At 40.3% G+C, this 13,154-nt stretch overlaps 1 long non-coding RNA gene across 1 annotated transcript in view; it reads left to right on the top strand.

Annotated features, from left to right (window-relative positions):
• The window catches only part of LOC138167499 (uncharacterized), a 51,737-nt gene extending 38,915 nt beyond the window's left edge, over positions 1-12,822 (top strand). The window contains exons 2-3 of the long non-coding RNA XR_011169898.1: positions 7,078-7,216; positions 12,517-12,822. This is a non-coding gene — a long non-coding RNA (uncharacterized lncRNA). The remainder of the gene's footprint in view (positions 1-7,077; positions 7,217-12,516) is intronic.
• The last annotated feature ends 332 nt before the right edge of the window (positions 12,823-13,154 follow it).

Consider the following 13,154-nt stretch of genomic DNA (forward strand, 5'->3'; position numbering starts at 1 on the left):
CCGGGCTCCGGCTAAATCTCCCCCCCCCCCACACACACACCTCCTTCTTTTCTCCCAGAGGGAGAAAGTCTGTAGCAGGGTAACTCCCTCAGATTCCAAGAATGAAAACTGATGGGCTCACTGAGTCCCAGAGTGATTCATTTCCTGTCATTAATGTGGCTAAAAAAAGTCATTCACAAAGCTTGAAAAGTGCAAAAACATGCAAAACCAGTCACTTTTCTAACCAATGGTATCATCCCTCCTAGTTACAAAGGCACACAGTTAAGCCCTAGCCTTGCTGTCAGCACTGAGGGACTCAGACACTCTCTGTGCAGTGCAGAGATAGAAGTACTACATTAAGCATGAACTCAATTTTATACGGAAATGAAGAAAGATTTTTCTTCCCCCAAGAATTTTATGTTGGGATTTAGACTAGAGCATGTGTTTCTTCTCCCTGATTTGACAGTTTTCTACGTCTCCAGGAAATGTTAGCTCTGAACCACAGATTATTATGTCTGATGTTCTACTCAGTGGAACAATGGAAGTGTCACTAGATCTGTAGTCAAGAGAAGTGGGTTCAAATCCTACCTCAGTCACTTATTTTGTGTGTATTGGTTACAAGTTGTAACCAATTCTTTGTGTCCTCATTTGGGGTTTTCTTGGCAAAGATACAGGAGTGTTTTGCCATTTTCTTCTCCAGTTCATTTGACAGATGAGGAAACTGAGGCAAACAGGGTGAAGTGACTTGCCCAGGGTCACAGAGTTAGTAAGTGTCAGAGGCCATCTTCTTGACTCCAGGCCTGCCACTCTATTCACTGCATCATCTAACTGCCCAAATTTATGTGTAACATTAGGCAAATCGCTTCATCCCTTCAGGCCAGTTTCTTCTATACAACAAGGAGATTAGATTAGATGTTTTCTAATGTCTTTTCCAACTTGAAATCTATGACCCTATCTATGATCCTTTCTTCAAATAAATAAAAGATCAGGGGGACTCCTTAATTAAAAAGAGAAGTTTTTCCTAAGCAACTTGCTAACAGAGTGCATTGGGGTTTCCCATACAACCTGATAATACAACACCTTATAGGTAATTTTTAGTCTCTGATCCAATTGAAGAATAAACATCATGGATTTATAGGAAGCTGGTCATTGGATAAAAGCAACTGAAGGAAAGTGGGGACTTCTAGAGATTAGCTGAGACAGTTGTCATGCTGTCTGAGCCTATTAAAGCAGCCTGTCCCCTCTTGGAGTTTTCATCTCTTGAGGACTCATTTTTCTCTTCCTCCCTCATATCTCTTCTAGATCTCTCTCCTATGAATGATGGCAACCCAGGAGAAATAATGGTAACTTGTGTCAGAAGCACATGGTCATGGGAAATGTGTGCTTGCACACAATCTGAGAGAGAGAATTCAAGAATTATACTTCCTGAATGCCAACCTTCTGTGTAGACAAAGGGAGATTTTTGATTCTCTAAATGGCTCAATCCATTAGTCTAGCCTTATAATGGAGAAAGGAGATTTTGGGGTCACCACTAACTTTTAGGGTTGCTTTGTGAGCTCCAAGATCAAGAGTTCTTGAGTTCAAGAATTCTAAGCATCAAATCTTCTGGAAAGACATCATTTCTCAGTTCATCTTGTCCTCTGGAGAAGGAAAAAGATAGTCCACTTGGTTCTTGTATAGTGTTCTAATTAGACTAAAAAGCCACAAAGGATTTTGAAGAAATCAGATACTGAAAATGGTGGAGTCTAGAGCTAAACAGTGTCCAGTAATGTGGAGCAATGTCTGATGGAGACTGAGACCAAGGTCAGTAGAGACAGTGTAAGAGCATCATTGGGCTGTAGCAGCCCATATGTGAATTCCCTTTCCTGACACATGACTTGGCCAGGCATGCTCTCTACATGTATGCCCCTCCTTGGGTATATCCTGACCAAGCATCATTAAGGCTCACATTTATATAGTACCTACCATGTGCCATACACTGTGCTAAACACTTTACAATGATTATTTCATTTCATCCTTACAACCCTGGGAGGTAGGTGCTACTGTTATCCTCATTTTACAGATGAGGAAGACTGAGACAGACAAGAAGTTGAATGACTTGCCCAAGGTCACACAACTAGTTAGTGTCAGAGGCTGAATTGAATTGAAGTCTTCCTGGTTCCAGTCCTGGTACTCTCTCTACTGTGCCATGTAGCTATCTCCTCCCCGCAAAAGATATCTGTGTGTGAATTTTTTTACTTGTGTCCTCTACATGTCTTCAGGTTTGTATAGATTTCTTTGTTGCAACTTTTCTTACCATGCCATTTTAGTAAATACTTTTGCTTCAAGCTAATTGTGTCCTCTGACTATTGAAAGGGAAATACATCGGTGGTGGCTCATGAGCTATCATTTTGAGTAAATGTGGGCCCATGGGGGTACATTAAACTGAAGTAGTTATCTTATGGGAGACCCATCCTGTGAGATTTTGGGGTGCCATAGGTGGCCAGTAGGGACCTTCTCCTTTTCCACAGCCCACCCACACCACACAGATTCTGATAGGTGGTCCATGGGCCCAACCAGTTCAGATACTGCTGAGTTCCCTTCCCTTCCCCTGCTCTAGCCCCAGTTGTCCAATTTCTTCCAGATGTAGAATATACCATCCAGGCCAGGGGCTGATCTTGCCATCCCTACTTATGATAAAGACAACTTAGATCCCTGTACCACTCTGACTCCTGGTACTCTGATCTCTTTCCCAATAATCATTGATCAAGGACATAGCTGTTAATGCTGCTTAGATAAGCAGATCAGCATCAACCACCATTATGGCAAGATGGCAGACCACTGGAATTTGTCATCTGGTCTGCTACTATGCCTTCCTAGCCTCCAGGCATTGGGCATGACCTACTAGTACATCTAGAAGGTTCTTGAGCTTTGTCATCTTCCCTGCTGTTGTACCCTAAGGACTATCAGGCCTTCCTACCTGCTGTGGGGCTGAACCCTCCTATCTATGTGACCTCCCCTAATTCGGTGAGATCCTGCACAGCAGATGTCTGATTTTTCTATTTTTATCTCCAGTGCTTGGCATATAGTAAGCACTTTAAAATGCCTTTATGAGGGGGGTGGAGTCAAGATGGCAGAGTAGAAACAGGATGTCCACAAAGCTCCAGCTCCCACCACATCCAATTCATGTAAAAGGGGACTCTGAACAAACTCTGAAGCTACAGAGCCCACAAAATGATACAAAGAAGCCAACCTCCCACTGAGGACAGCCCAGCAGGCCGGCAGGAATAGGCCAGCACAGTGCTCTGGAAGCTGAGCCCAGCCCCACCCCTAGGTTTTAGCCCCAGGGTGGGCCTGACCACCAGCTAGAGGGACTCCAGATTACCAGCAGCTGTGGCCATCCAGAATTATCAACACATAGATGCTAAGGACAAAGTGAGAGGTCAGTGCAGTGTGGATGTTTGGATCCAGTAGTTGGGAGTGCGTTGGCTTTTGCCCCCAGGGCGAGAAGCCTCTGAGACACCGTGTGGCAGCAAGCACCCCAAGCACGTCCTCAGGGTTTGCTGCCCATACAGGTTCTTGGATCTGCTTTGTTAAAGGAAAGCAACTCAAAATGGGTTAACAAGCTTACTTTAATCAGTCAGACATATATCGTTTACCTTGTTCAGGGGAAAAAGATCAGCACCCCAAACTTCAAAATATACAGACAGAATTATCAAGACATTAACAGATCAAGTAGACAGCTTTCCAAACTGTCCAACCATTACATCCATACCCAGTCAACATCTGGGTTTCCACATCTGGGTTTTTCAAAGCCGGGGGACTCTCAACAACGGCTTCCCAGAATTCAGATCAAATCACAGAACACTTCTCAAAGTGAGTCCCAAAACAAAGCTACACATCAGGGCTTATATAGCCTTCTCCTGGCTCAGAGAATGTAACAACCTTTTGGACCCACTGGCCAATCAAAAAGTATCAACTGAAAAACAAGCCTCCCACCCCAGTCTCCAGGTGCACTTTAGCCTAGGGGCAGGGAAGATCTTTAAATTTGCATTTCCATTACACACCAGCACAGCCATGGACACATGGCAGCTTCAGCTCCTGGCCTGCAGAGTGTAGGGGGACCAAGCAACCAGCCTGAGGGGTAATCACTCTTACTTTAACCTGCTTGGGTCTGGATTGCAGTCTAGGGTGGAGGTCCTGGGGTGAGTGACCAGCTTGCCAGAGCCTATGGAGGCTTCAGAGAGGGTACCCAACTAATACCTCTGGCAGCTGAGAAAACCCCAGAATTTGGGACAAAGCTCCCCTTTCTGGTGGCACAGTCCTACTGTGGCAAAAAGCCCAGGGGTCAAGAGACTGAGGGGCGACATGACCAGGCAAAGGAAGCAAACCAAGCAGAGAAATCCAACATTAGACTCTTATTTTGGGGACAAAAAGGATCAAAGCATGGAACAGGAGGAAGACAGTGAAATCAGAACTCCTGCACCAAAAGCTTCCAAGAAAACCATGAGCTGGTTACAGGTAATAGGACACCTTAAGAAGCAGATAAGAGAAGTGGAAGAAAAATTGGGAAGAGAAACTTGAAAAGGTAAATAGGGAAAAGAAATCATAAGCCACTTATCAAAGTTGAACTATTAACATTCCTACATGGAAAAATGATAATTGTAACTGATGAAACTTTTCTCAGTATGAAAATAGTTGAAGGGAATATATATATATATATATATGTATATATATATGTCTATGTCTATATATGAGGGTATATGGGCATCTGAATACAGGTATACATAGATAGAGGGAACAGGACCAATTTAACAGGAAGGGATGATACTTAAAAGGTGAAATTAAGAGGTGAGAGACAAATATAATGAGATGAGATGGGGAGAGACAGAATGGGGTACACTATCTCATATAGAAGAGGCAAGGGAAAATGGTTACAATGGAGGGGAAGAATAGGAAGGCAAAAGGGAATGGATCAGTCTTATTCTCATTTAATTTGGCTCGGGGAGGGAATGACATACACACTAAATAGAGAATCTCACCCTACAGGGGAGTAGGGGAGAAGGGGATGAGAGGGGGGATGATGGAAGGGAGGGCAGGCTGGGGGGAGGGAAGTTGGAAGCACCCACTTTTGAAAAGGGACAGGATCAAAGTAGAGAATAGAACAAGTGGGAGGTGGGATAGAAGGGAGGGAAATATAGTCAGCCTTTTACAATATATCTGCTATGTTAATGTTTTACATTAGCTACACATGTGCAACCTATACTGAACTGCTTATCTTCCCAGTAAGGGTGGGTGACAAGGGAGGAAAGGAATGAATCTGGAATTCAATGTTTTAAAATCAAATGTTTAAAATTATATATACATATATACTTTTATTAATACTATTTTACATGTAATTGGGGAATAAGTTATACAGGTACTGGGGCATAGAGATCCACCATGCCCTGCTGGAAAAATCAAAGGGGGTAGGGGAAAAGATATGGGAGAGAGCAGATTGGAGGAGGAGATATCCTATGGGACTACTCTTTTGGGGCGGTGGGTAGGGGAAAACCAGGGAGAAAATTTGTAACTCAAAATCTGGAGGAAATGAATGATGTAAATCAGAAGTTAATAAAGCATTTGAAAAATGAAAAAGAAATGCCTTTACAAGCTAAATTTAAGCTAAGTCTGAGAGAGTATATAGGACACTGGATTCCACACCAGGAAGACCCAGGTTCAGAATAAGCCTCAGTCACTAGTAGTGTGACTCTCTGTGAGTCAGTTTCCCCCTCCCCCTGGGTCTCAGTTTCCTCATCTGTTAAATTAGAATAAAAATAGTCGCTATTACATGACTGCTGCTCTCTAGTGGTATTCATGGTGTGTTCACAAAATCCCAGTTGCCACCTTTAACCTACCCCTACCTCCCTGCATTCCTGAGGTTCTGATTGTTGAACGTTCATCATAAGGAGCCCAACCCAGCCCAGCACACTGTTAGTGCTTTGTGCCATCTTCCCACTATATTTGCACTGGTCTACTTTGTTCCCACCCCCACCCCCAGCATTTTGTGATTCCTGGAAAGTGAATATCAATCACTTGTCTTATGACTCCATTCCTCATCCTTATGACCTGCCTGCCTCCCCCACTCTCCTGTGGGTACTGTCTTTCCTTAATAGAATGTAAGCTCATTGAGGTCTGAGACCATCTGACTTTTAGTATTTGTTTCCTTAGAGTTTGGCACTTAGTAGGCAGTATGTTTTTTTTATTCATTTATTCAGACGGTGCCAGCTGCCAGGGATACAAAGAAAAATACAAAATAATTCCTGCTCTCAAAGTGCTTAGATGTGGGTGAGGGAGTGTAGGGTTACCAAATGTACGCAGAAGCTAGGTAAATTCAAATAAAACCTAGTTATTTGAAGATGAAGAGACCATTTGAGCCACACAACTCTAGGAGGGAGAAATGCTACCATGGGGCAGAAGCTATGATTTCTTTCATAGGGAGCTCGGGGGGTTCTGCCCCCACCCCATAAAAACTTATTAATGACTTAGTAGGCAAGTTTTAGGGAATGGCTTGAGATAGGCAGAGATGCCCAGGATCGTATAGAAGAAAGCTGGCTGGCCGGATAGATAGATGATAAAAACTAGATGATAGATTATAGATAATAGATGACAGATAGATGATAGTAGATTATAGATAATAGATAGGTTATAGATGATAATAGATTGTATAATTGATAGATTATAGGTGGTAGGTAGACAGTTGATGACAGATAGATCATAGATTGTAGATGGTAGAGAGAAGACTGATTATAGATGATAGACTAATAGGTGAAAGATGATTGATGATAGATTATAGGTGGTAGATTAATAGGTGATAAATGATAGATAGACAGACAGACATAGATAGATAGATAGACAGACAGATAGACAGAATGAATGAATGAAGATAGTAACAGCACCTACCTCCCAGGGGTTTTTGTGAGGATCAAATGAGAGATATTTGGTAACATGCTTAACATAGTGCCTGACACCTTGTAGGCTATATACAAATGTTAGTTATTAGCTATTATTGTTATACAGATGATAGATAAGTGGAACGTTAGATAATAAAGCATTTATTATGTGCTTGCTTTATGACAGACGCTTGACTAAGTGCTGGAATAAGAAGATGAACAAACAAGACAGTCCCTGGTACGTGGCTGGCTGGTATCAGAGGCAGACTATGGACCCAGGTGGTTCTGATCCGAGGCCAACACTATCTATGGTGTCATGCTGATAGGTAAGTAGTGCAAGTGTTATTATAGAGTACTTTAATTTCAAAGAATTCATAACTTCATCTTTACTCTCATTTGTTTTTACGGTAGCCCTAGGAGAAAAATGAAGAGGACATTGGCTCTTGATTTCTGGGCAGGGGAGGGCCCAGGGTCACATATTGAAAAATGACATGATGACCTAGCACAAGCAGCAGAACTTGGATTAGAACCCAGGGCTGCTGACTCCCCATCTTATGATACTTTGACTTGTCCACCTTCCTGCATATGTTCAACACTTAAATAACAATTAGCATTTATATAGTGCTTTAAGATTTTCACAACAGTTTACAAATATCTCCTTTGGGCCCCATAACAATCCTTGGAGGTAGATAATAGTACCCCTATTTTATTGATAAGGAAACTGAGTCAGATAAAGGTTAAGTGACTTGTCCAGGGTCACACAGCTAATACGTGTGGGGGCCTAGATTAGAATCCAATGACAGAAGCAAGACTAGAGACTAGGCTTCACTTCAGACTTCTTGGCTCCATTATGCTGTAGCAACCATTCCAGCTTGGGAGCAACCTCTCCCAAATGGAGGTGCCTGTTAAACTGTATATAAAATGGTGGCCTTATCTACTTCTCATTCTCAACAGTGTGCATAACATGATGACAATAATGTCAACAACTCAAATTTCTGAAACTGTTGAAGGCACTGCCTATATAGGTGACATATTGTGCTGAGAACAGGTAGCCCTCATGCTCAGAAAGCTTGGCTTTAATAAAACATCTTGGGATTTCCTCCAAAACTAGCAGTTAGGGCAAGTGGGAAAAAGACAACTGTTATGGGAAGGGCTACCTTTAGCATCAGAGAGCCTGGGAAGGCCCTGCCACCAAAACCTCCTTTCACAGATGCCTGAAATTCCACTATTGGTGATATTCCCATTCATGGTAACCAGTCTCATTTAAGGCTGTTTTCTTTTAAGTGTTAATCTCTTAGATGGGCTAACACTTCTCTTCAGAATCTTATAAATGACAATTAATTGTCAAGAATGTGATGGTAAATGTTTAATAACCAGCACTCCCCAAATAAATGTTTGCATGACACACTTTTAAAACTTGATCTGCATTCTAAACATTTTCCTCATCACTTTCTTTAGTCTGGAATCATTGATGACATAATAAATCAAACACTGAATTGTAGCTTTTTTTGAAGGGCAGATATTCACACTGAAAAGTTAACATCAGTCAATAAACACTTATTAAGCACCTACTATGTACCAGACTATATTCTAAGGCCATGGAAAAAGAAAAACTCCAAAGGAATAAGAACTCATAAGAGAAAAAGGATTGAGAAACTCCAGGTGGATATCAGAAACAATATTCATAGTTTATAGATAGAAGGATCTAGTTTAGACTTTCTCTAGTGAATTAGCAAAGGAAAAATGGATTTGAACTCAGGGATCTTACAACTATAAGATTTTTAGATCTGGAAGGGACCTCACATAGTGCATAGCACCCTTTAATACTGGAGCAACATGCAGAGACCTGAGTTCATCACAGTAATTGTGACTGACATTTCTATAACCCTTTAAGGATGACATGAAGGGAGAATACTGAAATAATCTCTGGATGAAATGCAGCACATAAGTCTGCAAGGGAGGTATGCATAATATGTCAAGTCGGCAAACATTTATGAAGCACTTACTATGTGCCAACTAAGTGTGTGCTAAGGTTTTGTTTTTTTATTATTTTATTTTTGTCTTTTTGAAGGGGGGAAGGCAGGGCAATTGGGGTTAAGTGACTTGCCCAAGGTCACACAGGTTTGTAAGTGTTAAGTGTCTGAGGTCAGATTTGAACTAAGGTCCTCCTGACTCCAGAGCCTGTATTCTATTCACTGTGCCACCTAGCTGCCCCTGTGCTAGGGCTTTGAAACAAAGAGCATAAAAATGATAGTTCCTGCCCTCAAGGAGCATACAGTTAATTGGGTGAGACAGTAAACAATTACGTAAAAGACACTCTGAGAGAGGAAGCCATTAGCAACAGATTGGGAAAAGTCTTCTTGGAGTATAGGTGGGTTCTGAGCTGAGTTCAGAAGGAAGTCAGGGTACCTGAAGTGTGAAGGTAAGTGTAAGGTAAGTGTGAAGGTAAGGACAGAGCATTAAAGGGTGGGGACAGTTAGTGCAAAGGGAAGGAGCTTTGTGTTTCAGAAACTACAAATTGGTCGGTGTTACTGAATCATAGAATGAGTGGAGAGGAAGGTATGAGAAGAAGGAAATGAAAGAAGGGGCAAGGTTATGAAGATACACATACACACATACATACACACATATACACATGCATACATACACACAGATGTGCATGTGTAGTTTCAATAGCTCTTGTCAGAAGGGCTCTATTAGTTTAACCATTTTATGGATAAGGAATCTGAGGCTCCCATAAGTTAAGTAACTTGTATAGGGTTATATAGCTATTGAGTATATGAGGCAAGATTGAAGTCACATCTTTCTGACTTTAGTGTTCTGTCCACTGTGCCACCTATACCATAGGAAGACTTTAGAGATAATCTAGTTCAGGACTTCTTTTTATCGTTTTTAATGAAAAAAATTATCTATTTTTCCAATTATCTAATAATTTTAAACATCCATTTAAAATTTTTTTGAGTTCCAGATTTTCTTTTTCCCTTTCTCTTCTCCCCTCTCCTTGAGAAGGCAAGCAATTTGATTTAGATCATACATGTGTAGTCATTCAAAACATATTTCTATATTAGCCATGTTGTGAAAGAAAATATAGACCAAAAACAAACAAGAAAAATAAAGGAAAGAAAAAGTATACTTCGATATTAATTCAGACTTCAGCAGCTCTTTCTCTTGGGATAGATAGCATTTTTCATAAGAATCCTTCAGAATTGTCTTGGGTCATTGTATTGCTGAAAATAGCTCAGTTATTCACAGTTGATCATTGTACAGTATCTAGGACTTCTTAACCTGAAGTTCATTGAGCCCCCAAAGGAGTGTATGGCTAGATTTCAGAGGGTTTTTGAATTTGCATGGGAAAAATTAACTATTTTTTAATAAAAAATTTATAATCACATCCTATCATGCCATGTCATGTCATATCACATCACCTCAAATCACATCGTATTATAATTTATGTGTTACATAGTCTCCCCTGTTATAGTGTAAGCTTCCCAAGGTTAGAGATTCTTTTTCTTTTGCCTTTCTTTATATTTCTAGGGCTTAGCACAGTGCCTGGCACGTAACAGGTGCTTAATAAATGTTTACTGACTGACTTATTTCAACATAATTGATTTCCTTTGTAATTTGATCTTTTTATTTTCTTCATTTAAAAACATTATTCTGAGAAGGTGATTACAGGTATCAGCAGACTACCATAGGGGTCCATGACCAAAAGGTCAAGAACTTCTGATCTAGTTCACCCTCCCCCACCCATCCCCTGCCACTATACAAAGTCTGGACACATAAGAAATCTCATTAAGTATGCACATTTTCAAGAAATTAAATAAATGAAATTTTCAACATTTTATTTAATTAGCATAAATGAGATTTCATAGGAAGACATAGTAGACACATAGGAAATCTCATCAATTAATTTAATTAAATTAATCTCATTAATATGGAAAATAGTCCCCAATAGTTAATGAAAACTTTTATTCCATATGAAATTGTTATGGCTAAAATTTATGCTAATTAAATAAAACATTGTTGAAAATTTTATTCATTTCATTTCTTGAAAATATGCTCAGTTGGGGTGGCTAAGTGGCACAGTGAATAGAGCACCGGCCCTGGAGTGAGGAGGACTTGAGTTCAAATCTGGCCTCAGACACTTAACACAAAAACTAGCTATGTGACCTTGGGCAAGTCACTTAACCCCAATTGCCTTCCCCCCTCCAAAAAAAGAAGGAAAAAAAAGAAAATATGCATAATTAATGAGATTTCCTATGTGTTTAGACTTTAGGGAAAGCCTGTATTTTGCAGATGAAAAAATTGAGGCCCAAAGAGACTAGTATGAAATTGTATAAGTAGCAAAGAGTGGAGGTGGGATTTGAACCTAGGTCCTCTGACCAAACATCTAGTACTTCCAACTACAGAGTCTCAGCTTTGTCACTTACTAGCTATGTGACCTTTACAACTGTTACCACATTTGATCATACTAAAGGTAAGATGCAAGTTCTTTTATTCTCATTTTACAAATGAGGAAAAAGGCCCAGAAATGTCCTAACATTATCAAAGAACTTGAACTTGGATCTTCTGAATCCAGAGTCAGGTTTCTAATAATCTATTCTGTCTTTCACTACATAGAGAAGACTGACTCAGAAATTCTGTTATTCATTGCCTTTGGGCAGATGACATTCAGAATTCCTTGTTTCTCCTCAATTGCCTGGCCTGCTTTCTTCCTGAAGGGCCTCCCTCAATTCCATTTGAACATGGGAGGTCAATCTGAGGTTAAGATGGTGGGAGGAGCGGGTGGGGGAAAGAGGAGAATGGAATTGTTTGGTCTGGAATCTTATGCTCAGAATTGGCATTCATGCTTTAACTGAAAAAAAAAAAGATGGAGGTTGGCACTGAGATGCCCTAGATCATGGTGGTGCATTTCCTTCATTAATTTAGTTCCTTCCGAAGGAGCTGCCAAAGGATATGTTTATTTTAACCTTGACCGTAGGGAGACCCCATTTCCTATCTCTTCCCAACTCCTCCCCTTCACCTCAGCCTCCGCCATATAAAAATTGTTGGATGATGAATCCTTCAGATCTAAAGGAAGGAATTTCTGGCCTATGGGAGGTTGACATGATTCACTTCCTGTCATTAGGAGAGTGAGAAACATCTCATTCATAGATGTTTTCTCGCCTGTGGTTACTTCAGCTGTGGTTGGCCTTCGTGCTGATATCACTGCTGAAGAGGGTGTCACTTGGATTCATCTGGGTCCCTGTGGGGAGGGAAAGGCTTCCACTGCAGAGGAGTGCCCTGTAAGCAGGTGCCGAATTAGCTCCTAAGCTGAACAGAAACTTTCGGGTAAAACCCAATTGTGTAACTATCATGGCAGATGAGAAGAAGTTATTTTTTTTTAAGTGGTCAACTCAACAGCTGCTGTTTTTTGAGCTAATTTTTATTTTGGGTGCCAAAAATGAAGTTAAAAAGCATTTGGCTCCCAGAAAGCTATTCTGTCAAAATTTTTTTTTCTGTAGTGCATATTTCCTCATAGAGGAGAATATGCTCTGGTTGTAATAATAGCTTACATGTTTATAGTGCTTTAAGACATACAAAGCACCTATGAGATATCTGATGTATTATTCGCTCCATTTTACAGATTAAGAAGCTGAGTTTGAGAGCAATTAAACGACTTGCCCAAGATGTCCAACATGAGTATGTATAGAATGCTTTTACATATATATAAATATTTTGTCTAATGGTATCCATGTATAGGGTAGGGCAGGAGGGAAGAAAAAAAAGTTGCATGATGATGTTATTATATATTTAAAAGGAATAGCAAGTTGTACATAATAAATTTGCAGTTTTATGTACTAATCTTTTTTTCTATTCTACTATGTTATGCTTATTTTTTCGATTTTATGTTATGCTTGCTTCATTGATTAAGTTCAGAATAAAATAAAATTCAAAAGAGAATAATGGTAGCATCCTTGATTTAGTGTTTTTAAGTTTCCAAAGATCCTCACCACAACTCTGTGAAGTAGGTCCTATTACACTCCCCATTTGTCCACATTAGAGGTGATGAAGGCCTGAAATAAGCTGGTGGTTGAGTGGAGAGAAGTGTATGGATGCAAGAAATGTTGAGCAGGTTGATTTATCTTTTTTTTCCTTTTTTAGTTTACATCATTCATTTCCACAAGATTTTGAGTTACAAATTTTCTACCCATTTTCCCCCTACCCACCATGCCAAAGCAGCGATCCCACTGAATACCCCCTTCCCCAATCTGCTCTCTCCTA

Source organism: Petaurus breviceps, unplaced genomic scaffold (genome assembly GCF_028583685.1).
Source record: "Petaurus breviceps papuanus isolate PSGF00001 unplaced genomic scaffold, PetGlider_PUasm1.0 229, whole genome shotgun sequence".
Classification (NCBI taxonomy): domain Eukaryota; kingdom Metazoa; phylum Chordata; class Mammalia; order Diprotodontia; family Petauridae; genus Petaurus; species Petaurus breviceps.